Here is a 26,334-nt window from a genome sequence, read left to right on the forward strand (position 1 = left end):
TGATCTCCTCCAAGGCCAGAGACCACAGGACACGATTGGGCAGTCCTGGTGGGCTGCACTGTCTGCTGGTTTTTTGGTGTGTTTCAGCACAAGTGATTAAATTTAAGTCATTGACTGGCTAGAATTCACACACCCTTGTTGCCAAGGCATTAACTGGCTGCTGACTGAAAGGAAAGCACAAATACCATCGCAGCTCTCCAGGACCAGAGTTTGATGCCCCTGCTCTTGAGATATATTACACATCATTCTGTCTTTACCTCTTTATGGCGTCTAATATAGTGTGCCAATTACACTAGACACATATGAAAAGGACATTGCATTGCTTTTGTTACATGGTATTAAAGGAATAGTTGAGAATACATAAAACTACATGAAAGTGTCTCCAACTGTTTTCCTAATAAAATCCCAGTTAATTTTGTGGAGTAGCATCCAAATACATATGCACTCTGTATATATAATTACATATATTATATGCATACTGTGCATATGCAGTATATCATATATGTAAACAATGTTAGGATTACAATAGTTTTTATATGTACCCCCCACTTAAGGGGAGGATAAAGCAATGGTTTAAAGGAACAATATCTGAAATAAATTTGTGATATTTAGTACTAAGCTGCAAATCCTTTGAATCTGATGACTACCTGAAGTCTGTGACCATAGCTATCTCCATATGCTGGGTAAATTCCCAGGTGACGCTATGACAGGCCTGTACTACAGCCAGCTTCAGTTCCTGTTTATTTCTGCAGTGTTTCGCCTTCAGTCCCGTCTTCAGCAAGTGATGCGCATGTTCAGTTGGATTCAGGACGGGTGATTGACTCGGGCCGGTCAAGTACATTCTACTTTTGGACCTTGAAAAACTCTTTGGTGGCTTTGAAAGTTCTGGGCTGTAATTCCTACACAAATCCCCCAAATGTTAACACCTTCAAAATAAAGCTGACAGTCTGCACTTTACCCTCATACTCATTGCTTTATTTCAAATCCAGGGTGCTGGAATGCAGAGCCAAAACAACAAAAATTGTGCCATTGTCCCAATACTTTTTAATTTAGCCGTATAAATGTGCACATTTTCCATGTTTATGGATTTTCATACCCCGATAAACACTTGCGCAGCTTAAATTCTTTACAGGCCTCCAGTTATGCAGCTGAAATACTGCTCAAGGGTACAGTGGCACTGCTCCACTCGGGGAACAAACCTGCAGTCCTCTTTATTGCTCCTAATATATTGTGCAGATTACCCTAAACACAGGAGCGAAAGACAGTGCATAGCTCTTGTCTAATGGTATTAAATTAATATTCGAGCGTACATAAAACCATTTGAAGAGTTTGCCCACCTAATAAAATCCCTGTTAATCTTGTGGACTGAGCTGATATATTGTCCAAGGGTACAGAGACACTGCTCTACTTGGGGATCAAACCTGCAGAAGCTGCAAACCCAGTTCCTTTATCATTACGCTAGGCATTATGCTATTCTTGAATCGCTTTGAAATAAAACCGCCTTGTTGTTGAAGTTTCTTAATGATGAAAAATATGGCCAGAGCTTACAGGTTCTCTGCATTTAAGTTACAGTTATTAGGTGATGCATTGCGGGTGACAAAATTAAAATCCACACAAAGCCACTGTTTTCATATAAATTCAAATGCGCAGTATTAGGACCTGAAAAATGAGCAACGGCATTATTTTCTATTTTCTAAACATCAGCATGTATACATCAGAACAAGTTTTCACTGTTTGGAGGCTGATTACTGGAACCCTTGAATGGAAACTCGTGCCACAAACAACTGCCCACATTGAGAGCTAATCATCCACAGTCAGGAATCCACCAGAAAATACATCCTGGTTAATTTTTTACCAAAGTAGCAAAGTACAAAAGTTTAGTAAGTCGCACTTGCTATCCCCTGGGTCAGGGCAGAGCGCATGTACATTGATATTCACAAACAGAATCTTGGGAGACAGGTCGGCTGCAGGCAGCAAGAGGACCCAATATCAAAGGGAGCCCTTGTAAGATGACAGTTTCACGGTAATGTGATTTGCTGTCACCCCCACCCACCCATCCGCCCGCCCGCCCCCATCCTACGATTCCTTTCTTCTTTTTGTGAGAATCAAGGTCATCAACTGTTTAATACGCTTCGCTCGCTTCTAACCGCTGCATGTGAGGACGCACACTGCTCCTTTGTCCTCCGCTGCGCTCAGCGTGCAGGGGAGGGCACAGATGATGCTCACGGCCGGCTCTGCGGAGGCTGTGTGGTCCTCTGACGTGTGACCCACGGGGCTCTGCGGCCGGACCTCTCTTACTGTACTTCCACCCCTGCACACACTGCTCCTTTACTGCTCTGATGAAAGGGAATAGAGGTGCGCAGTGGTGCTAGTGGTGGTATGTGCGTGCCGGTGTGTGTGTGTGTGTGTGTGTGCGGGTGTGCGTGTGTGTTAAGATGCTCAAATCCAGCATTGCAGTGCACCCTTCTACTGTACTGTTTGATTCTTCACCCATGAACTAGTAAATGAGCAGGCAAGGAGGGGGAGAGAGGGGGAGAGGGGGAGAGAGAGAGAGAAAGACAGAAGAGGAAATGAGAAAAGACATGAACACATTTTGGTGATGTCGATCGAGGACAGTGTGATCTCTGCAGCTCTCAGCTGGCAGGTGTGTGTGTGTGCGCGTGTTTGGAGGAGGGACGAGGGATCACCGTTTATTTAACTATTTGCGGTTTAATTGAGGATGCTGGAAGCATCAAAATCACAAATCAGCAACTTATCGTAAAGCTGAGGAACTGAGGGAGTACATAAAAGGTGTTTTAAAAAAGGCCCTTTTCCCAACTGATATATTAGCATCAGTCTAATCCTGACACACAGTCAATCCATCAGATGCGAAAATCCCCAAGTTCATGGCTCCACACAGCTGTAAAACTTCCCAGCCTCCTCGTTATCGTTTCCTGTGGAGCTGAACACGATCTCCCCCCAGAGCAGTCTAAGTGGTGCTGTCCAGTTTCCCACACAACCACCACCACATCTGCGGTCTCAATGTCAGCCTCCAGTGAGCATCTGTCTTGGCTGTCCCTGTGTGTGTGTATATGTGTGTGTGTGTGTGAGTACGCATGCCCCTGTGTCTGTGTGCGTGTGTGTGCATGCGTGTGTGTGTGTGTGTGTGTGTGCATGCGTGTGTGAGAGCACGCGTGCCCCTGTGTGTGTGTGTGTGTGTGTGCGCACACACGTGCGAGACAGAGCTTGGACTCACCAGTGCACATCTCAGCACTCTCTCCTGCTCTCTAATTGTCCATGTTGGTTATTTATACAGAAGGCTGTGGCCACACATTACAAATTATTCATCAGGATGGCTGCAAGGCTAATGAACCTGACCATGGGTTCCCCCTGTGTAAGGTGCCTGATTAAAAGAGTGCACCGCTGCAGCTGGTGCGTGGAGGCTCATCGGCACACGCCTCTAAACGCCCCTCCAGGGACTCCCTCAGGTCCTCTGGGAGCACTCAGGCCCGGAGCCCCAGCTGGACGGGCCCCCCCTGATCCCGGGCCCTAATGGAAACATGGCGGAGTGCGGATTAGCATGTGAATAACGGCCTCGCAGACGAGACCCGGCCGGCGCCTATGGCCACAGAAGAGGGACTGGGCCCGGGCGCTCCAGCACAGGCTGCAGCGCTTCAGAGGGACGCTCAGCTGGAACGCTCTGTGATGGGTATTCTCGCCTCTCCTTGGGACCGCACCATTACCTCATTAAGAACGCAAGCCTGCTACCCGAGCACTCCGGGCCCATCTTAATGACAGAGGGACGCTGCCGTGGGTTCATAATAAGATACTGCAGAACTTCCTCCGGTCATGCATCTTTCACCGACAGACAGCTTAATCTAGTCAATCTTTAGCTTCGCTGGTGGAGACCCCTTTGTTACATGCAGGCCATCAGCGTGCTAGCACGTCTGTGATGGGAGTTTAGAGATAATGAGTGTGTGTGTTTGTGTGTGTGCATGTGTGTGTGCATATGTGAGTGCACGTGTATGTGTTTGTGATTATGCATGTGAGTGAGCATGCGTGTATGTGTGTGCATGCATGTGTATGTGTGTGTGTGTGTGTGTGTGTGTGCGCGCACAGGTGACTGTGAGAGAGTGTGTGCATGCATATGCATATCTGTGTGTGTGTGTGGGTGTGTGTGTGTGTGTTTGTGTGTGTGCATGCATGGGCGCGGGTGTGTGTGAGAGTGTGTGTGTGTGTGTATGCGTGTGCATGCGCACGTGTGTGGGTGTGTGCATGCACACGTGTGTGTGTGTGTGTGTATGCACGTGCCTTTCAAACCAGCTGTGCCCTGGGCCTGGGTAGTACATATCCAGTGCCTCTGTGCTGACAGAGAAGGAAACGTGAGCCAGGGCGGCACCCTGCACTCCCAGCATGCTCGGCTCCACTATCCACCACGCCCTGCCAAAACAGAAAATCTGCCCCAACATTAAAACACTGGTAGATTTTAATGTTCCCGTTTACACTACAGCAATCCTGAGGAGTTACGACATGGTAAGGATGAATGCCTTCACCCAAAACCTCCATTTCAAGGGCCTTCAAGGAACTGCCAGGTCGACTTCCTTACATGAGAACTCAGTGCTCCCTCGCTCCTTCCCTCCCTCGCTCCTTCCTTCCCTCCTCCCTTCACTTCATTCTGGCAGGTGACTGACTGTGGCTCACAGAGAGCTGGGGCCAGAACACCACATGAAAAGCTCTCTGTTCTTTTCCAATGAAATCCCTGGACAAACAAAATCCTCTCTCCTACATCAAACACCCCCAAAATGAAGAAGGAGTAAACACTGGGGGGGGGGGGGAGAGTGCAAATATATTGTAATGATTCTTAAAAATCAGAGGGGTAGGATTTGGAGCTCAGCGCGTGTTTGTTTTTCCAGGGCCTCCTTCCTCCTCCTGTGCCTTGGCTCTTTCTGCGCCCTTTCAGGACCCAAACGCAGTGGGGAGGGGAGGGAAGGGAAGGGGGGGTGGCACCCATTTCTTATCTCACACCCTTCGCAAGCAGCCCTGAGAACCAGCTGACCGCATCACATCCGTGAGGAGCCCATTTAAACACACGCCAAAAAAAACAACAATTATAAAATCAAACTCCCCGAGACTAGCAGGGCATGGAGGACTGGTGGGAGCTTTCACAGGCAGACAGGACTCCGTGGGGATTAGAAATGTCCCTGCACTACCCGAGATAGAGGAGGGGACTTAAAAAAAAAAATGTAAAAAAAGGAAACGGCATTGTACAGTGCGTCTGTCGAAAGCAACAAACACATTATGGCACCGCAGCGCCTTTCTGATGCGAGATTTACATCGCTTGGAAGAGGGGGCCGGGGTCCCGCGCTGTGGTAGGCCGAGATAAGGACGTCACGGGCGCGGCGCGGTGTCGTAAACCACATCCCACCGGCTGTAAAGCCTTCCAGCCAGCGTCTGCACGCCGATGTCTGGCTGCGCGCCGGCCCTGGTCTGTGAGTTATTAATGAACGTATTCAGGTGCGTTACTAACGTTCACTCCCAGGGTTGTAGATGAGCACAATTAAATGTGGCAGAGGGCCCGAATTATTTCTGGCATTCAATAAGGTTTTAAGAAAATGCACCTCCGTGAGATTTGGGTGGGAGAAGAGATTTGCTGTAAATTAAAAAATATAGAAAACACAGTTCTGGTGACTGACTAGATCCCCCGCGGGTATGAAGCCAGCCGTTTTTAGTGTGATTAATTTACTGTCCAATATGAAGCAGCAGCTCAGAGGTTTTTAATAAAGCAGGTGCCGCTGAAGAAAGAATCACTTTCCCGTGTTTTAAACTGTGTGTTTCAAAACCCGATTTCAGCACTGAAGAGTGACTGCATGGCTAAATCCAAATTAGGGGCATTAACAGTTACAGTAGACTTTAATTAAATATTTTTAATTAAAGCTGAGAACAATGGTTCAAACGTAATGTGTCTAGAACAATTCACACAATCACATCTACAAAACAATCAACAAAAGGGTCATTTAAAATACGGTGCAGGGGTTCACAAACAAATCAAAATTATGGGCCACATGAGATCCTTTATTAACAAACTTAGAATCACATTAACCACACCCCAGGAAAAAATATACAGCTGTTAGTTGGATATATATAAAGCTGTTATAGAACTGTTACAGAACTTGTAATGTTTCAGAACTAAACTGGTGTTTTGTTGAAATGGCCTAAATACAGTGTCTAATGGAAAAATGGTTCAAAGGGGCACTGCATAGATCCATACATGATGTTATTGGATACCATTTTATCTTGTGCGTCCACTATCTACTCATCCAGATGAAATAGAAATCTGTGGGTGTGCGCTGCCACCCAGCAGCACACTTAGACTGCACTCACAACTGCATTACAGCACTGCACAAAACAAAAGCAACATGAAATCGGCGTTTTTCTGATGTAGTTCTGACTAAACCGTCTGAAAAGCTATTACCTCACTCCCCCCTCCTCTTCCATTTTCTGTCTAAAATGTTAACACTGACCTCTAATGGGGAAATGTGGTCAAATGTTTTTTTTCACATTTCAGCAGGAGAACCTGAAATGGAACATATATTACATTTAAATGCACCATTCAACTGCAATGTTAAAGTTTACCAGTAAACACAGCCATTAACAGGTGGTTAGCTGGTTTTGTTTACATTACCTGACAAGGACATAACTTGACCAGTACAAATAGTACAAATCCTTCCTGAACAAGCCTCATCATTAAATAAGTAAGAGTAAAGAGACAATCAGCATGGATAGGCTAATTTATGTAGTAGTTGCTTCTTATTAACAATACTGCTGTTGGTTTGTTCGGTTAATTTCACATTCACTGATTGCAACTGTGTCTTCTGTGCCTTCTTGGTGATATCACACTTTTTAATTCCTGAGCGTAACATTTGTGTTCTTCACTTTTGTAAGACGCTCTGGAAAAGAGTGCCTGCTAAGTGAGTGTAATTTAATGTAATGTTTTAAAAAAAGCAGTTATATTTGCTCTCCTTTTCTGGCAAAACAGGTGTCAGATGGGCTGTGACAACGCCTTTGCATCACAGGCATGAAACTGTATAGTCTTCCTTTCAGCAACGTACCATATGGGGGTGAGTGGGGGGACACTAAAGAGCTTAGGGCACATGTGACTGCTGCACGGACAGGAAGTGTAGCCAAGGACCACCAGGGGAAGAGGAGACAGCGGAAGTAATCTCAGACGAACATCAAGGACCAATGGGGGTGGGGGGGGCAAGGTTCTTCCCTGCATGCAGTTCAGCCAAAGTACGCTTGGTTACAGGGAGATCATTAGCAAAATTATTTCACTAGGCTTCACAGATGTCCACAGCTGAGAAACAAAATATGATTTGTGCTTTAGGAGCATCTCCAGGTAACCAATCACATGCTTCTCTATCACAGGATATTCTACTGGCATCCACAGAGCCAAAATGGAGGCAAGGATCACACTATATTAGCTGGGGCCTCACTCTCCACACTGACAACACTAATGCAGTAGCATCATTCCTGCCCCTGCCACTGGTCACCCTCGCATATGTTTCTACAACTAAATAAACAAGGTCACAGCTGAAAAGGAAAATTTTATATCTAATTATCCATTATCTCACTATTCACTGCCATGTTTGGACGGACTTATGGACGGACGGAGACAGACAGACAGACATATAAATAGATAGACGGATAGATGAATAGGACCCAGTTTCTTGTTAAATGAGCTGCATTCTGAGCAGTATCATGACAACATAGGATAAATACTCTAATATCGGCTTGCCATATCTGGGAACCAGGCCAACCAATTGTACTGTACATGGGGTCAGCTGACATACCATGGGGTCAGTAGTGTTGTGCAGAAGGGCCTCTTGCTCACCTCTCACACAGCTGACCCCCTGAGAAGGCAGGCCAGAGGAAATGCTTTCACAAAGAGTCTTGAGAAGCTGTTGGGAAAGGAAGGGGTCCGGTCTTTCCAATATAAATGTAAATCCCCTCTCAAACTATGTATAACAGACTGGAATTTCAGGTGGCAGCGTAAGAATTCCGCAAGAAAGAACCAATGGAGTTTGGTTTAGTTAGAACCATTCAATATAACAGCCTTGTCTGAATATATTCAGACAACGCAATGTGATGTGTATTGTTACTATGTGAGCCACTCTATTGCATTCTGGGAAATTGGTTTGTGTGTGGTTTTAGGGGACAACAGTGCTAATGCCTGTCAAGGCACATCGACATTCACCAAAGCAGTCCATCGATAAAACTAAAAGTTTTCCAAGAGTACAAATACATAATCAGGAAAATAAATCACTTTTTACAGCAGACTTTAAAATGTCAGCATTTAAAAAGCTCAATTAAAGTTGCTAGTGTGTGTGCGTGTGCTGACCCAATCCTCTTTTTGATTTTTTTTTTTTTTTTTTTGCTTTTGAAAACCCGTAAAGATCAGACCATTGATTTGTTTTTATCTCACTAGGGACAGCAGCTGTAATTTAGAGTGTGGTTAAAATGGGAAGCTGATGAACAAACGCAATGCACGCGCTAAGCTAATAGCGAATAGTTATTATGTGGGTACGCCCCCCTTCCCCCCCTTTCCCATCCTAAAACATTAAAGCTCTAGCAGAGTAGACTTTCTGATGGGCCCTTTCCGATGAAATTCCTCTCCTGACAATTAGACCAGATCAAAAAAGTCAAAACTGAAGGAAGATAACTGGAGAGGAGAGGAGAGAAGAGTGGCTTCAGGTGGATCAAAGTCTCCTCCCTGTGTCTGACTGTCACCACAGAAGCAGGATGATTGTAGAGCAACCATCTCAGGATTTGGGCAGCCAAAACAGCACAAACTCTGTGGTCAGGGGGTTTAGACCCTCCCCTGTTCCTCTATCAACGCAAAAAAAAATATGAGTCATAGAGTCATAGGCTACCCATCGACATTTACAACGCATACACGTAATGATATTTTCCAAAAAGACACAATAAAAAAAAAGTGTAATATAGGTGTTTTTTTTTATATATCAGCGTAGTTCCACACCAGTAATTGAACAAATATTAATACTCTACAGGAAAGAACTGGGTTAATAGCACATTTTATCATTGAGAAAATCTGACTGAAAATAATACTGAAAGCAACATTCCCAGTCTTGCTTTTACGAGCTGCCAGTGACCACTGTCTGCTTCCATGGAATTTATCCACTGAATCGGCTTGGGCGTTTTTGGATTTTTAATCCCCCTCATTTGGTTATTTTCCATAAAATGGGGACAGAGAGCAAGCAAGACGGTAGTTGTCAATGCGGCTCAGTTTGGTGACAATGCTTTCATTTCACAGACATGGTCTACCCACGGAACTGTCATGAAAACTCCTCTCCTCGTGAAAATCTGTCTGAGAGACACTCCTCTCCACTTTGTAGTCTTCTCACTTCAAAAAAAAAAAAAAAAAACTAAGGAGAGCCTATTCAACAGAGCACATTCTCTTGTAGCTCCTCTGAGAATCTTAAATCTGACCACATGAAGCACTTGAGGTTTTAGCAATGCAAAATGATGCACTCCCACATTCTCCAATCAAATGTAGGGCTCCAAATGGGACATCGCTATCTATTCCTTGTATATTTTGTCTGTACCATTGTATTGACTTTATTCCATTGATCTTTCCAAAAGGTCATTATGACTGAAGGAAACTTGGACTATCTTAGTCAGACAGCATTCAAATGTTTGTTCAGCATATTGATTTTACAGTATTATGCACGTTGTATCAATGCCAATCTGGCTGTGAAGGAGGCCACTGACAATACTTTTATGAACTTTGTTTATGAATTTTAATTATCATCCAATTGATTTTAATTAATGAATTAGGTCTGCATAGTGGTCTTTTATTCTGTATAGTGCATTGAGCAAGGGAAAAGCTTGAAACACATCAAATTGTATTGTTACAATTATCATTGCATATATTTTCCAAACTCATAAAGCTGACCCAGGTACACTAAGTCACCTGAATGCGACATGAGCACCAAATGCCTCTCAGTTACAATCGCAGAATTAACACGTTTAGGACACAGTCCTTAATACGATTTCATGAATCCATTGCATGTTTGCCTCGCCAAAAGTACCATCTGTCTTCTCCCCCCTGGACGCAGGTGTTTGTTGCATGAAAAAAAAATGCCTCTCAGAATCCAGGATGCCCCACTGAAATGTCTCAGTGAAAAACTAAATAAGCACATCCATCCCTGAAACTGCCCCCCCCCAAGGGCAGGTACATTATAAACAAGCTTGCGATACTCTGCCTGAATGGCAGTGATGTCTATGCACAGAGTATGCAAATTAGAAACTCGCGAGCCAAAGGCCATATTATGCAAATGGCCGGTGACAGAGAGAGAGAGAGAGAGAGAGAGAGAGGGAGAGGGAGAGAGAGAGGGAGAGGGGGAGAGAGAGAGGGGGAGAGAGAGACAGAGAGAGAGGGACGAACGACAGGCCTTGATTCCAAAATGGCAGCAGTGGGAGAGAAACAGAGGCACTATTGATGGAGCTCACAGCAGAACACAGGATGGGAGAAGTAGCAAAAAAAAAGAGAGATACTGAGAAAGTGAGACAGAGAGACAGACAGAGGAGAGACAGAGACAAAGACATATAGATAGAGAGCGAGAGAGAGAGGACACTGATAAACTGTTTGAGCAGAAGCAACGGGCCTCAAAAGACCATCATTCTTCATCGCCAGTTCGGTGGATTCAGCATCCCCACGCTCAATACTCAATGAAGCGAACTTCTCAAATGATTTTTTGTGAGGTGGTGAAAGGAGGCACACAACGAACAAGCAAACAATGGGAGAGAATATCAGCTCTATTCAATTTCACTGCACCTGCATCTATGGCGTTTTTAAAGATACTGGCTGAGATTCCGTCAATACGTGTCCACTATTTTGACAAACAATTAAAAATAAGACTTTTGTTCCTTCATAAACATAATTTGGTGAGTTCAACGATCTCTAAAACTGAGTTTTTGGGCGTCTTGTTTATTAAAATTAAGGACAAATGTAGATTGAAACAGAGCCATCATCTTTACACACTCAATTATGCTATGCTAACAGTATTTAACTCTTTCCAAGAAATAAGACAAATCTGCTTCAGTAGCACAGCTGCATTGGCAACGGCTACTGATTGAATCTTCTCTTTCAAGGGCTCACAGTTTTCACTAAGAGCCTCACCCAGATCCCGATGGCTTCACAGTCGCCCCTCTCTATACTGGCAATCCAGCCCCAGCTCTGGACTACACAAACACGGCGGCCCGAACAGAACAAACTGGCTGGCATGGACTCTGATAAGGGTTTCACTCTGTCGCGAGATAAGCGGCTCTCTCTCTCTCTCTCTCTCTCTCTCTCTCTCTCTCTCTCTCGCCAGTTGCCGCGGCGCTCCCCCGGTTCCCCCGTCCCCTGTGCACCCGGCACGTCCCGCGCGCCCGCCTGATGTGCGAGCGAGCGGGTGGAGCCGCGGCGCCCTTTAACACGGCGGTAATACCCCGCGCGCGACCCGCGCCCGGCTCCGCTCCGAGATAAAGATAAATAAATAAAATAGAAAAAAAAAAAAAAGAAGAAGTGGAGCGCCTCGACCAAACACGATCAGAAGCGAGAGGAGCCGGGGGCTCGATGGGGAATTAAGATAAAGCACCGGCTGCCTGCGCCGCTCTCGAGGCCGATTCGGGGGGCTCGGAGTCGCGGGGAGCAGAACGAAATTTAACAAACGCAGCCGGCCAGAAAGGAATCCTGTGGCCTCCAGAGTAAGGTGGCGGGTGGAGGGATGGCGGTGTGGGGGGGGGGGCTGGGGGCTGGGAGGCCCCTTTGTGGTCTGTTGGTTGCTCAAGAGCACCGAAGGAATATTCCCTTTATGAGCCAGAATTACAGCACTGCAGCCCACTCGATTATACTAGTCAAAGAGGATACCTCATTTGCGCAATATATACCGTAAATAATTGATTTGGAGGGCCAAAATAAGCAAAGCTACTGGTTAGTCGCTAGCTTGCTGAACGGGCTCCTTGGTGGGTGGCGGGGGGTTAATGGTTTGTGACAGCACTCCATACCCCACCCAAATTGCTCGGATTACTGGCACATTTTAACAATGAAGAACCTCTAGTGTTAAATCCTCATTGTCCATTATACGGTATCTCATCTTTCAGTCAGCTGTCAGGGCTGTGCGTGTAACTGACAAGCTCGGAGGTGGAGTTTAAGCAAACGCATTAATAAATAAATAAATAAAAATAAAATAATAGGCTGGTGAGGTGGGCCAGATATTCCACTTACGGTTTCCATGGCAACTGATGGACAGGTGGATTGAAGGAGAGATGGATCCTGTCTTCAGAGAAAAGGACAGTAATTGGTTTAAAGAAGGAGCTGCTCACAAGGCAGAGGTTGATGCTTACAGAGGGCACGTTTAGAAAGGGTATTATTATGAGAAACCAATATCTGCCTCATACCAGTTCCGATTTTCAGCTGGATTGTTTTGGCTTCACAATTATTTTATTGAATTACTTTTGCAAGAGCAAATGAATATCCTATCTGAAATGAAGCTTGTAATTACCCTATAGACTACAGTCAATCTAATGTTTAACTATTCAGTCCCACCATCCACACACTGCAAGTTCTCTCATGAATGGGGGACACACCTGTAAAGACAAAAAGATCATTTTCCATCACTTAAAAAGCCTTTGGAATGTGCGACCTACAACAACCAAATCAATGCGAACAAACAGATGGAGTGGCCCAGCATTCCAAAGTACTGTCACCAACGCTGCTCCGCCAGAGCTTCCAAACGTAAACATGAATTATTCACAGCGGTGCTATTGTGCTAACGTCTAATGCTCACGCGTGCCACTTGGAAACACACAAGGAGGCTGAAGGAGCTGAATCAAAGGGGGAAGACGATGGAAAATTTGGCACTGGAGCACAAGGAAGTCCAGATGCCTGGACGGGGACAGTGGCCTTGGTGGTGGGGAGCCCAGAAAAAGAGTGCACAGATGGGGCAGTGTTTCTCAGCCCTCCCCTGGTGGCGGAAGGGAGCCCACAGTGTGACCCGTGTGCTCCGTGGAGAGAGAGTGGCCCTGTTATCTCTGCTCAGTATTCCACAGCAGTCGCACCGCCTGACTCAGACTGAGCGCTGCCCAGTTTGGACTGCACATTCGTGCTTGCGTGTGTGAGTGTGCGTGTGTGTGCATGCACGTGTATGTGCATTTGTGTATGTGTGTTTGTTTGCACGTGCGTATGTGCATGCGTGTGTGTGTGTGTGTGTGTGTGCATGCGTGCAAGAGTGTGTGTACTAATTTGCGCTTGTGTGTATGTGTGTGAGTGTGTGTGCATACGTGTGTGCATGTGTGTGTGTATGTGTGTACGTACGTGCTTGTGTGTGTGCATGTGTGCCTGTGTGTGTGTGTGCGGGCACGCACATGCATGAGTGCGTGCACCTGTGTGTGCTTACGCGTATTTGTGTGTGTGTGTGTGTGTGTGAGAGAGAGAGATACAGAGATCCTTACTTGGCAGCAAGTGCTTGATCAGCACTGATCCCCGGGGTGAGTCTCAGAAACGCCGCAGCATATGGGAGAAAACTCACACAGAACCATCTGCAGAATGTCAGACAGTCAGTCAAAAAAAAAAAAAAAAAAGAATAAAAATGACAGGTCCCCTCATGGGCATTCTGCTCAGAGCAAACCATATTAATCATAATTTGAAATCGGGACGTGAGATAAATGTGTTTATTTATTTATATATTTTACCTGCGACTGGGCAGTCTTGGGTACTTCAAGGACAAACTATCTGAGGAAAATGCTCACTGTCAAAGTCTGCAGGCCACATGACGGGGCACAATCAAGCTGCTGTGCCAGTTTGTCATTTTCTACACGGGACAGAGCTGGCACCAAATGTTCCAAAATGAAATATCCTGTGCCATGCTCCTCAGCGCAGGACCCAGCTGTAAACTGACGAGCGCTACTTCAATGCAGACCCGGGCCTGATGCCACACTACATCACAAAGGCCCCAGTGTGTTTCCTCCTTTCAAAGGAACAGATGCACCTTCCTAGAGAGAGAGAAGAGAGATGTGGCATCGGAGCCATCCTTCACGGCAATCCGAGGGAGACGCAAGCCCACCCAGGTCGCTAACGCCGAACCGGTCAGAATTAGCCTCTGTTTGGCTCCCACTTTTTACCCCGTAAAATATACAGCTCGTTGCAAATGGAGCTTTTCATAACTCTGCTATCAAATTAGCTGGTCAGGCATTCGGGGAGCCAAAGAGCTGATTATGTGCAACCGCGGGGCATTGATGCCTATGGGCCCGGCGTAATTAAGCCCGACTCGAACGCTTAATGAATCCACGGAAACGAGATCCCGACGCCATAGGACCGAGCTCCTACATCATCAGCTGTCATTAGCAGCGCTCAGCACACGCTGTGCCACTCGTAGATAAACTCCCGTCCGCATCTACTTAGCGGCAGCTGGCAAGCTACAGGGACCGGCTCAGTGTTTGAAGAGACACAGGCTTCCCCCCCCACCCATAATAAAAGACAAACAACATTAGAACGACGCGTCGCGTTGCGTTCATTCAGCAGGTGCTTGTATCCAGAGCAGCTGACAATGCAGAAGAACCTGTGCATTCCCTCGGATTTATTTGAGTAATGGTGCCAGACATGGCTAACAACATATTCAGCCCAGCGACATATAGTATGTTACACCGCTAAAGCACTAATGCATATTAACATATTAACTAATGCATATTAACTGTATGTATATATACGCACACACATACAAATACACGTACTGTAATCCTCAATGCATGCAGATTGGATTCATAGCAAACCCTAGGAAGAAAAACATAGAACCATAAAAAGATACCATAACCAGAAACTGATGACAGGTCAGATGGTATATTTAGTTTTCAAGTTTTAGTTTAAGAAACTGAAATCATAGAAGAAAGATCTAAAAGCATAAACACATCTCAGAACAAGATGACACAGGTTTCCTGTGGCATGTATTTTCGGATAAAAGATCTGTGTCGCGTGTAATTGGTTGACCATTGTCACGTTTAGCTAAATGAAAGAGCGCCTGAAAGGCGGCCGGTGGCTAACCCAAGACTTTACTGGGCTGTTGTCATGGTGGCGGAGTTTAGTTTAATTACAATGCCAGGATAAAATACGAAGGGAAAGCTAGTATTGACGGGGAGTTAACTAAAAGCATGGTTGTTCAAACGGGCCCAGCAGGCAGAGGGCGAGGAGTTCCAAGGAGGATCGAGGAGGACTGAGGAGGACCTAGGAGGACAGAGGACGACAGAGGAGAAGTGAGGAGGACAGAGGAGGGCCGAGGAGGACCGAGAGGACAGAGGAGGACAGAGGAGGGCCGAGGAGGGCCGAGTATTTCCGAGGAGGACAGAGGAGAACAGAGGAGAATTGAGGAGGACCGAGGAGGTATAAGATGATGAGACAGGAGCACCAGTGCTCCCAGGCCTGCAGCTGTTACCAGGCGAGGCTAGAGTTACCGGCTAGATTAGTTTGCTGGCGGTGTATTCAAATGTGATTTTCTGACTCAGTGAACACACTCACCCCCCTCCCCCCCTCACGGCAAACCTCGCCCCCCCCACCAAAGTCGATTATAATGGGAAAAGTGGAGAGATAAAAAAAAAATGAAATGAAATAGCTGTGCTGGCAAATGGTAACTATCAGCTTGCCTCAGTCTTCTTGCGCTGACTGTTTAGAGTATCTATGTGCTGAGGAAGAGAGAGAGAGCGAGAGGGCATAAGAGCGAATGTGTGTACTGTATTTGTGTGTGTGTGTGTGTATGTGTATGTGTATTTCTGTGTGGATGAGCGTGTGTGCGTCTGCCTGCATGTGTATGTGTGTGCGTTTATGTGTATTTGTGTGTGTGAGTGTGTGTGTGTGTGTGTGCATATGCAAGCATGTGTGTTTGTGTGTGTGTGTGTATGTGTATGTACGTGTGGATTAGTGCATGTCTGTGAGTGTGTGTGTGTGTGTGTGCATATGCGCGCATGTGTACGTGTGTGTGTGTGTGCTTATGTGTATTTGTGTGTGTGTGTGTGTGCATCTGCGCACATATGTACGTGTGTGTGTGCGTGTGTGTGTTTATGTGTATTTGTGTGTGGATGAGTGTGTGAGCGTATATGTGCTTCTATTGGGGGCTCAGCAGTACTGGTCAGGCAGATCCATGAGTTTTTCCAGGTACACTGATGCCTAATTCATAAGCACACAAAGCGCTGAAGTTCTGCACTTTCCACACAGAGAACAAAGCCTTGGCTCAAAAGGTGTGCTGCTGGCCAGCCTCATGGCCCCCTCTCCCTGACCCCCACCCAAGTCCCACACCAGACTCTTTGTGTTATGTTTAATAGATTTCTTCACTTACAGCTTTGTTCAACATTGTTATTGGAAAAGGCACAATTACAGTCCTGAATGACAATAATGGTTGTAGGGTGAACATTATTGTCAGTTGGAGACTGAGGAAGATCGTTAGGGGCGCTACAATCGTTACAATAACATGATGCAATTAGCGCAGACGGGAAGGTTTAAGTAAGCTTTGTAATTAGCTGGTGGTTGGACTGGAATCTAAACACACAGCTTTTATGTTTGTCCTCTTTTTAAGGTTAAAGGTCATCCCCAGCCCCAGAGAAGACTTCTTCCCCTGTGACATAAGTTCCTGTGTGGTGTGTCCCCTATGACGTAACTTCCTGTGTGCTGTGTCCCTTGTGATGTAACTTCCTGTGTGCTGTGTCCCCATGTGCCTTCACTGATGGCATAGCTCTTTAATGGAAAAGCTGGACGAGTGAGGAGGCCAGAAGCACAAACATTGGAGAGCCAGCTGTCGAGGCTTAACCGTCCTGCTCTCCTTTATTTCTCTCCTTCATTTGTTTTTCGTGTCTTCCCCAATTCCAATCAGCCATTTCTGCTGAGCGGAGAAGACACCAGACATAAATTTGCCTCACCGTTTGGATCCTCTCTATAACTGTCAAGTAGATAGAGAGCGGGGGTGAAAAAAAATCCTTTGTGTGTACAATTTAGCTTTAATTCGTTGCGTTAGCTCCCCCAGGGGAGATTTCCAGATAAAGGTCCGTTTTAATCAAATGAGATCACTCTCTGCTCCCTGAAAGGAGAGGTCTCCTCATTTTAGATGGTGGTTAGAGATAGGCACAGACAAAAGCTGTGACACTCCTCGATGGCTCCTGTAATCAAGCTCTCAGCTCTGATCGCATAACGAGACTAATTTCCACGGCGCTCCTCCTGGCCCCAGGCGATCAATCTGGAGGAATCGCCGCCGAAATCACAACGAGGAGGCGCTCCAACGTGACTTATGATCTTCCTGTTATTATTTACTGCCAGCACTGGAGGCGGTGGGGATCAATACCAAAAGCACCTTGAAAGGATTGCTCTCCGAGAGAGATGAATAGAAATGACTTCAATTGGATAAAATGATTGATAGCCAATTAATGACATTCTTAATTGAATTTGATGCTTTTTATAAATAGACAAATAAGGGGGGGAAACCCTATAAATTACAATGTCTCAGCCAAGATTTTGCTTCTTTTACAAATGTGTAACACAGTTGAAGATGGCCTGGTAGAGTTCCATGACTATATGACTGCATTCGGAATGGCACGCTGGTTTTTCATTGGACAATGGACGGCATGTGACTGTTGGGTCACCATAGTTATATAGAAATTTGCACACAACAGAGTATTCAGATGGCACACAACTAAAGCTTTACTCACAGATATTACCTGCTAGATAAAATACCAGCCACCTGCAATATCATAAGATATTCCTCTCATTTACAATAGGCTCACGGACCAGCTCCCAGGAGACAGTCTCAACAACAATCCAAGATGTTCACGTGATAAATGTAATCAAAGCCAAGTAAGGTAAATGTGCATGACGATCTTAAACCTTAAATCATGTGATACAGACAAGCAGACGATGTAAAATATTGTATAGTTATTCATTTTACTCCATTAAAATGCTGCTTCACAAGTATACCTAACAATGTCATAAAAACTATATGATGGTCCATTTTATCTCGGAGTAATAGCAACCCCTGTAGACAATTGATGGTTCAGCGAGCCCAGATATGTTTTGGCAGTAAATCTTAAGTTTACCGCGAGCGACGGGGAAATCGCATCAAGGTCAGTGGGGACCAGACATTCGACCGTCTAATCAAACAGCTGCTGCCACTGAGACAGCCTTCAACTCGGGTGTCAGAGTCTAGTCCTCCGGGGCCCCTGATGATTTTCAGTGCAATTCAACACCAGTGATTCATTTACGTCATTTACTGGCAAGAGAGTCCACACGCCATGTTCTCAAGGTCTTAATTGGCGGCGTACTGACAGGAAAGCGGAAAACATGCAGAGACTGTGCACATCCAGGACTGGAGTACAACATCCCCGGCCTACAACTAGAAAGTGTGACCAACACACATAACATCATGTACCATGTTTAACTGAAGCGACATAGAGAAAGCCCTTATCCTGAGCGTGCCAAAGACATACTCAGAGCATGAGAAGAGACTTCAAGTGGAGAAAATAGTAGGCCAACTGAATCAGCATCAACTTAAAGTGAATAAATGCGAGTGTTGCTTTGGCAAGATTTCGGTGAGTTAATTTAATTTAACCTTCTGAACTTCTGCAGATAAAAAATAGCAAACTACTTTATATAACTGCACTTTAAAAGTAAAGAAAAACCACAAATGAATCCAGACTTTTAAGTCTTTTCAGAATTTTTGACAACCAAAACAATTAGATAAACAGACAGGAGGATTTGGGAGGATTTAAAATGGTATTAAGTGTGATTAGAATTTTCTGGCCTAACCAGCAGCAGATTTGTACACACAAACTGAAGTGAAGTTTTTGAAAAACAAAGACAAAGCTATCCAACACAAAAAAATATGTGCAGTTAAGAAGTGGGACAAAATGTGTGCTGCAGTCCATAGAGCATGAATGAGATTCTCTCTCCACCCCCCACCTCACCAGCGTGGGTGGGGGTTTGATCCAAGCCATGGCACATTTTCAGCTGCGGTCCCTTCGCAGTTACCCTCTCTGCTTTCTACCCGCTTGAATGAAGATAATCATACCAACGGAGGGTGCACTGGGCGGCAGTGTAGTATAACGGGTAAGGAGCTGCTCTTGTAACCTAAAGGTCACAGGTTCGTTTCCCGGGTAGGACACTGCCGTTGTACCCTCGAGCAAGGTACTTAACCTGCATTGCTTCAGCTGTATAAATGGATGCGATGTAAATGCTATGTAAGCGTTGTGCAAGTTGCTCTGTATGAGAGCGTCTGCTAAATGCCTGCAATGTAAATGTAATGCATTGTACCGCTCTCCTAAACTAAATGATAAATTAAAACGTGGGACCTTGTGAACAGCACCCGCCAAGCAGGCAACCATCCACCTTCCCAATTCAGAGAAGCCTGGTTTCTGAAGCTATCTCCACAGACAAACCGAGCGGAGAGAGCTCAGCTGGCATCAATTGAAATCGCGCTAATGTAAATCCAGCGTTGCTGCTCCGCTCACCGGCAGGGCCCTCTGCGTGTTCTCAGCAGACGTCTCGCAAGCTTACACCGTCTGCGCCGCGCAGACGTGCTCACGGAGTCCCCCCCGGGTCACATTTCCTGCTTTTTGAGCGCCGGAGAAAAAAAAAATGTGTTTGATAATGGCAGTGAAAACACGTTTAATTTTATACCGTGTCACACATGCGCCCCGCCCCGCCCCCCTCCTCTACCTCCTCCTGTGAAGCTGTGTTAAAGAAATATTATACAGTAACCTTGGGGTCTTAACAACTGCAGTAGCACCAAAAAAATCAATTAACAATTTTTTAAAAGCGGTCCAATTACTCAAAGCCGCTGCTTGTATTAAAGTGTACGTCTTGTAAAAAAAAAAACTGCGCATTCCACTCATGTTTTATCCACATAATGAAATATTATTTATGACAACACGGCACAAAATAACTTTTAGTGGTGGGTGTGTGACTGCAGACGTCTCTTTAAAAAGCACACTACCACTAAGTGTGCCCAGACTGCATTCAGTTCCTATACATTTATCTTCCTGATTTTATTTTTATTTACTTTATATTTTTAAAACGCAGTTTTGTTACCATGTGGAAATCACAGAGCTGAGCCATGCTCCATTTTCCTCAAATGTAGGCTGTAACTGTGGATTACGTTTGAACAGTAACAGTTCATTTACAGTGTCATGAAAAAGTATTCCCCTTTCCTTCCTGATTCCCATTATCATTGCCTATTTGTCACACCGAATGGCTTCAGATCTTTAGACAAAATGTGATACTAGACAAAGGGAACCTGAGTAAATGCAAAACACATTTTTAAAATTATTATTTCATTTAATTAAAAAAAGTTGTGACAAATATGCAATAATAGAATATCAGAAAGGGAGCGGATACTTTTTCACGGCACTGCACAAGCTAGTTGATTTTGTACCATGAAATTGCTACAACTGCTAATTAATAAAAACACGTATCTGGAAAGACAAGCCTGCATTTTCCCACCCAAGTGCCTCGAAATGCTGCAGCCTGGTGAGCCGTCTATGATTGGCTGAGACATTTCACATCCAATCAGACAGACCAATCAGAGTAGGGTGTCGCTTGCTTTTGAGCAGAGCAGCAGCATGTTTGACATGTCTGCCAATGAGTATCAAATTTTGCAGTGAGCATCATTAAATTAATGATTGTATGCATAATGTTACCGCTGTGAAGCATACTTATACTCTCTTACTGACATGAAACTGATAAGCACTCAGTGCTTGTGTGTTCCATTAATTTGTCCTTGTTTTGTGTTGATTTATTTATTATTCATGTACTATTTATGTTTATCTTTTACTCCTTTTCTTATCATTTATATTGTTGCATCAACTGTCTTTATCCCCTTCCCTATGCACCTACTTAAACATAACCGTAGTTCCTCTCTACAGTAATCTGCCATGATTAATCCATCAAAAATATTAAATTATTGATTATGATGAGCTGATTGATGAGACCAGGACTTTTTACAAACAGCGCCCAAATTCTATATTCTGGACAATTGGTTTAAAAAAAAAACAAAAAAAAAACCTTCCCATGATGCATTTGACACAGGAAGAGGCCATAATATAAATGAGATGAGATCACATTGTGTAATAACGGACACCCCAGGGGAAATGATCTTCATGTTTCAGCCTAAATAACAAATAGGTGGGAGGTCTTGCCACTGCCATACTTTCACCCAGTGAACTGTGCTAGATCAGAATAGTTTCTACTTTTCAGCTAAACATACGCAACATGAAAACAATTATCTTTGATGTTATTTTACAGAGGTCGTTAAAAAAAGCTGGCCTTTGTCTGCTGACCTAACTTCCATTGTTTTTGTGGCCAGCTTTCATACAATAGACTTCTTTGTGTCAAGTCTATTATGACTATGAACAATTTGTATATAAACCCCCCGCGTTGTCGGGGAATTTGTATCGTCAAGAGGATATCACTCAAATTGAACAAAACAGGCTTCTTCACCTCCATATTAATATTAGGCCATTAAAAAACAGGATTTATATGCACTCATGCAGATATATTTTCTCCATAGCTGAAAGAAAACAATGTGCAAAAAAAAAAATAAAAGCTGAAAAACATAGAATCTGAAGGAGAGCAACTGTAATATGCCCTGAGATCTTTGGCAGAGGTCAGATTTGAGGTGAGAAACAGCCTTCCTTTTTCTGACAGCTGAGCATTTTTCTTAAACCATCTCAAAGATCCAAAGGCTAAAACGTATTTGTCAATGGCAGCACGCTGTGTTTGGCTTTCCAAACCAGGCTCATGAAATGAGAGTTGCTGCAAGCTAATGAGAAATGATTTGGTAATATCAACATATTAAAAATGAATTGTGGGGTCTCAATAATTACTCAATAATTATTTAAATACACATTTATAGCTTAAAGCCAAGAATACAGTTGGCTAAATGTTGTTCCAGAGCATCTACCACTGAATCAATCAATCAATCAATCAATCACTCGATTAATAAATAAATCCTTAGTGTAGTGCTTTTAATGAGCAGTCACAAGGCACGTCAGAAAGCACATTGCAAAATCATAATACTACAGTAAAAGAAAACAAACTGATTATAAAACTACTGTGTCAGCTACACTGGTTTGTAAAGTTTAGTCTTAACTTCTGCAATGAGCACCTTCCTATTAAAGTAAAATAATGCAACGCACTCAAAAAAGTTTCCAAATTATACTCGAACAGTACCAAGTACCCCAAGCACCAAAGGCAATGTATCTGTTTTTGCAAGTGTATAATAAAAAATACAGGTGTATATTATATTATACCTTTTTTTTTTCAAAATTCCGCAAATGCTCCAGAACCGTTGCTTTCAATTAGCAGTAGTAATCAGCATTAGAATGTTCAGTTAAGAACATTCTGATCACTTATTTGTGACATTACATCTTAAGCAATCAAAATAACATCATGCTGCCCAGCTTCTCCACTGGTACTCTCTCTGTACCTCCCTGATTCATCTAAAAACCTCACGGTCATCAGACATGACATTAAAACATGTTCTAAAGTAATAATGTCGGGTTGCATGATGAAACACGCGTCAGAGAATGACTCTTCCTTTAGACAGTTTTGTGTTTACTAAGCCAGACAGCCTGACCTTTGAAAAAACAGCTTAGGGACACACTTTGCAGTGAAAGTAGTGCACTTAAATAATTACAATCCTTTTAACAGGGAGGCACCACAAAACATTTTGCTCCATAAAAATGTTAGCCATCTATCAATTTTACACTCAACCTGACTACACATCTCATACCCCAAAGATGAGTATTGCATGGCTGTGGACATTATATATGAATGTGTGTCCATTTAATTGCTTAAATTAAGTCTTCACAATAACAGATATGCTGTAGGCTGTTGAAAGAAAGAGCCCATATCAATCAGATGATTCCAGCTGTAACATGGGCAGTGTCGTTCAGTTGAAAATACATTTCTCTTGACTATATACACACGCACACACGCACACACACACACAGTATGCACTCACATACTTTTGTCCTTAGAGCAATGCTGGAAGGAGCCCTAGTGGGAACACTGTGACTCTCACCAATGTGACTGCGTTCGTTGACTGACGGTGGGGACGGACGGTGAGGTCAGCAGCGAACTACGCAGATTACTCCAGAGACGCCACCGCGCAGGGCACCCTCACTGCAGCTCGTAACGTGTCATCCTGGTTACACTGCGCGTCACCAGCTGAGGGATGAAGGCAGGCCTCCCACTACATCATGCTGTCATTTCTCAGGAAAGCAGCGCAGTGCTCAAAGTGGGGGGGGGGGGGGGGGGGGCTGGGCAGACCAGGGGGGCACCGTGTCCTCTGCAGCCTGTCTTTCAGCGCGGCCCCCTCGCGCCTGCTAAGCAGATGCAGAACTACTTTACCGTCAAAAAACGAGAAATAAAAACGGCTCTGTGATTTACCCCTTATCCAGACCACAGCCTCACCTTTCCCGTGTGGGCAGAGAGCTGTCGCTGACGTTCGGTTTCAGGAGGTCTGACTCCAGCAGCAAACACAACGATGATGTCATATCATCCACAGCCAGTACATCATGTACTACTGCGTGGCTTCTGTTTGAGCTGTTTACCATAAGCCATTTAACATGGGTGGGAGGGATATTAATATTTCTTAAGGGGGGTGGGACATATGTAAAAATAGCTATCGGACCTCTGCACATTTTAAATACAGGGAGATTTTGAAGAAGGAAGCATTAAATGCTTTGTTATCTACCTGAGAGGCTGGGTGAATCCTTGGGTCCACAGGCTGGTGTGGAAGCGTATGTTAATTTCACTCTTTGGTTTGATGGCCATTGTCCTTGTGAATATCAGAGGTGTTCCTCCTTTACTGGGTGATTTATACCGTGGCGGTGACCTTTGCATCGTGATTCATTTTAAAATGGCGTTCGCAGGTGCACTTGTTTCCTGCTCTCCCCGCGCTCCACTTAACCTTTTAAGAGAGGAGCCCTTTCTCACTGAGTACAAACTCAGCGCTGCGCCCGACGCGGGGAGAGCGGCCATTAGAGATCGCTCTTCGGAGTGCCAGCGCGCGTTTACGTTAGAGCTCCCGACGGCAGTGATGTCAGCCTCAGAGCGGGCTGGCTGAAGGACCTTTCGCATTTTCCAGTCAAGTCACGGCGAATGAAAAGGAAATGCGACGGAAACTGAAATGACTCAAACTGTCCGGCTCGATACGACCGTAGCGTTAGTGCTCGAGCCGTCGAGCGTCTGGCCGCAGCGCTCTGAGGGAATTTGAATGAGGTGCGCTCGCCGATATCTCCGACTTGTCAGGAGGGTGGCTGACTTTTAGGTAAACTATTAAAAGCAGCCTGGGGTTCAAATACTTTGGAGATTTAAAAAAAAAAAAAAAAAAAATGAAAATTTGACAGCTCTGTACCAATTCCTCTGTGTCAAGAGGGAGTAATGGATCCTCGGTTACACTTGGCCGTGAAATAGGCTATCCCTCTTTTCCAGAACATGGCTCAGGCTTGCTTATGACAAAAGACATAATACTGCCGATCACTGTCCTTAAACGACTCATCAAATGTCTTCTGATTTTATGTATCCAGACCTGGATTTAAAACTAATGTGATTCCATTTTTGAAATACCACATTTTGCATTTCCTCCCATTTAGGATGCCCAGTTGCGTCCACAGGGCCGTCCAAATGCACCATCCTCCGCCAACTTGGAGAAAATATTTAATTACAAAAACTGCAGGTCTGCAGATTCTGTCTTTTGAGTGTAATAAAGAAACACTGGCATGAGCTGCAATCTCTGAAGCTTTTGAAAACCCAAAAAAGCACTTATGAAAACGTCCATTTTCTAAACCACTTAGTTCTGGAAATGCAGGGATACACCCTGAACAGCTCACCGATCCATTGCAGGGCTCACACACCATTAACTCACATATTCATACCCCAAGGACAATTTTCAGTCTCCACTTAACCTTACCTGCACGTCTTTGAACGGTGGCAGGAAACCAGAGTAGCCAGAGTACATGGAGAAAACATGCAAACTCCACACAGAAAGGCCATGCAAACTCCACACAGAAAGGCCATTCAAACTCCACACAGAAAGGCCATGCAAACTCCACACAGAAAGGCCATTCAAACTCCACACAGAAAGGGCATGCAAACTCCACACAGAAAGGCCATTCGGGCAGGGTTCAGATTTTATTCCTCCTGGCTGCGAGACTACAGCACTACTCACTACTGCAACACCATCTTGCCCCTTCTAGAAACATATGAATTGCAACTGAGCTAAATCTGGATATCAACAGGTCAGAGTAGTCTAGTAGTACAGTACATGTCTTTCCAAGGGTCCGCAGGCAATCCAAGATGACCGCATGGAGGACATAAATGCATACTGAGTATGAAATCATAGCCATGCTCATACTGATGAGCCACCCAGTTATAAACACTATCTACCACTCTGCTGCTGCTCATGATTATACTCTACTCTGCTCCCACCCCCTCCCCCATCCCCCACGTCACCCCACTACAATTCATACAGTGGAGTCAGTAACTGACAATCTTCAGCCACAGAATGACTTTAAATTGTATCTTGGCTCGCCTAATGCTAAACACATCTCATGGCTTGACAGGCCCCACCTAAGCTACGTTGACAATTACTGTACATTCCCAAACCCATTAACTACTTGAAGCATCAAATTCTTCTTACACCTATTATGACATTAAAACTTTCTGTTGCAGGTTTATGCGCGAACTGCTTCTGAGAGAGTTATGCATTAACAGCGACCATTAGTTCAGGCCTTAATGGCTTGCAACCAACTCTTTGTTGCCAAAGCCTTTTTCAGTAACATATTTTTTTTTACATTTCATCATTTAGCAGGCACTCTCATCAAGAGCTTCATTATGAATCCATTCATAACCTTATTTACTCGACAGTCTGAAAAGCACGTTACCCTGATCATGCTAATTTGACCGAGGATCTCAAATGAATAGCTGAGAGGCAGGCCAGGAGGCCGAGGCCAGATGATTAAACCTCCAGCTCAGGCCAGATTAATCAAGAGAAGCAAGCAACTGGGATGCATCACTCAAAACAGCACATGCAACAGCCTTTTCAACACTAAGCATAATGAGATGTCTATGGTAAGAAACATGCTGAGGAGACATCTATGGTACTTTGAGCAGGGTGTATCTCTGATCCAAGCCCCTGAGGCAACAGTATTTTTTTTATTTTATTTTTTTAATTCCTTCTAAGAGCACCATTTTTGGCTTGTATACCTTATTTCAAATTACTGATGGTCACACTGTCATTACCACTTGTGGTCAAGAAAATA

General features: G+C 44.6%; 1 protein-coding gene across 4 annotated transcripts in view; it reads right to left on the minus strand.

Moving 5' to 3' along the window:
* The window catches only part of kazna (kazrin, periplakin interacting protein a), a 309,866-nt gene that overhangs the window by 162,959 nt on the left and 120,573 nt on the right, over positions 1-26,334 (minus strand). The gene's annotated exons all lie outside the window — the stretch shown is intronic.

The sequence above is a fragment of the Anguilla rostrata genome, chromosome 11, assembly GCF_018555375.3.
Source record: "Anguilla rostrata isolate EN2019 chromosome 11, ASM1855537v3, whole genome shotgun sequence".
Taxonomy (NCBI): domain Eukaryota; kingdom Metazoa; phylum Chordata; class Actinopteri; order Anguilliformes; family Anguillidae; genus Anguilla; species Anguilla rostrata.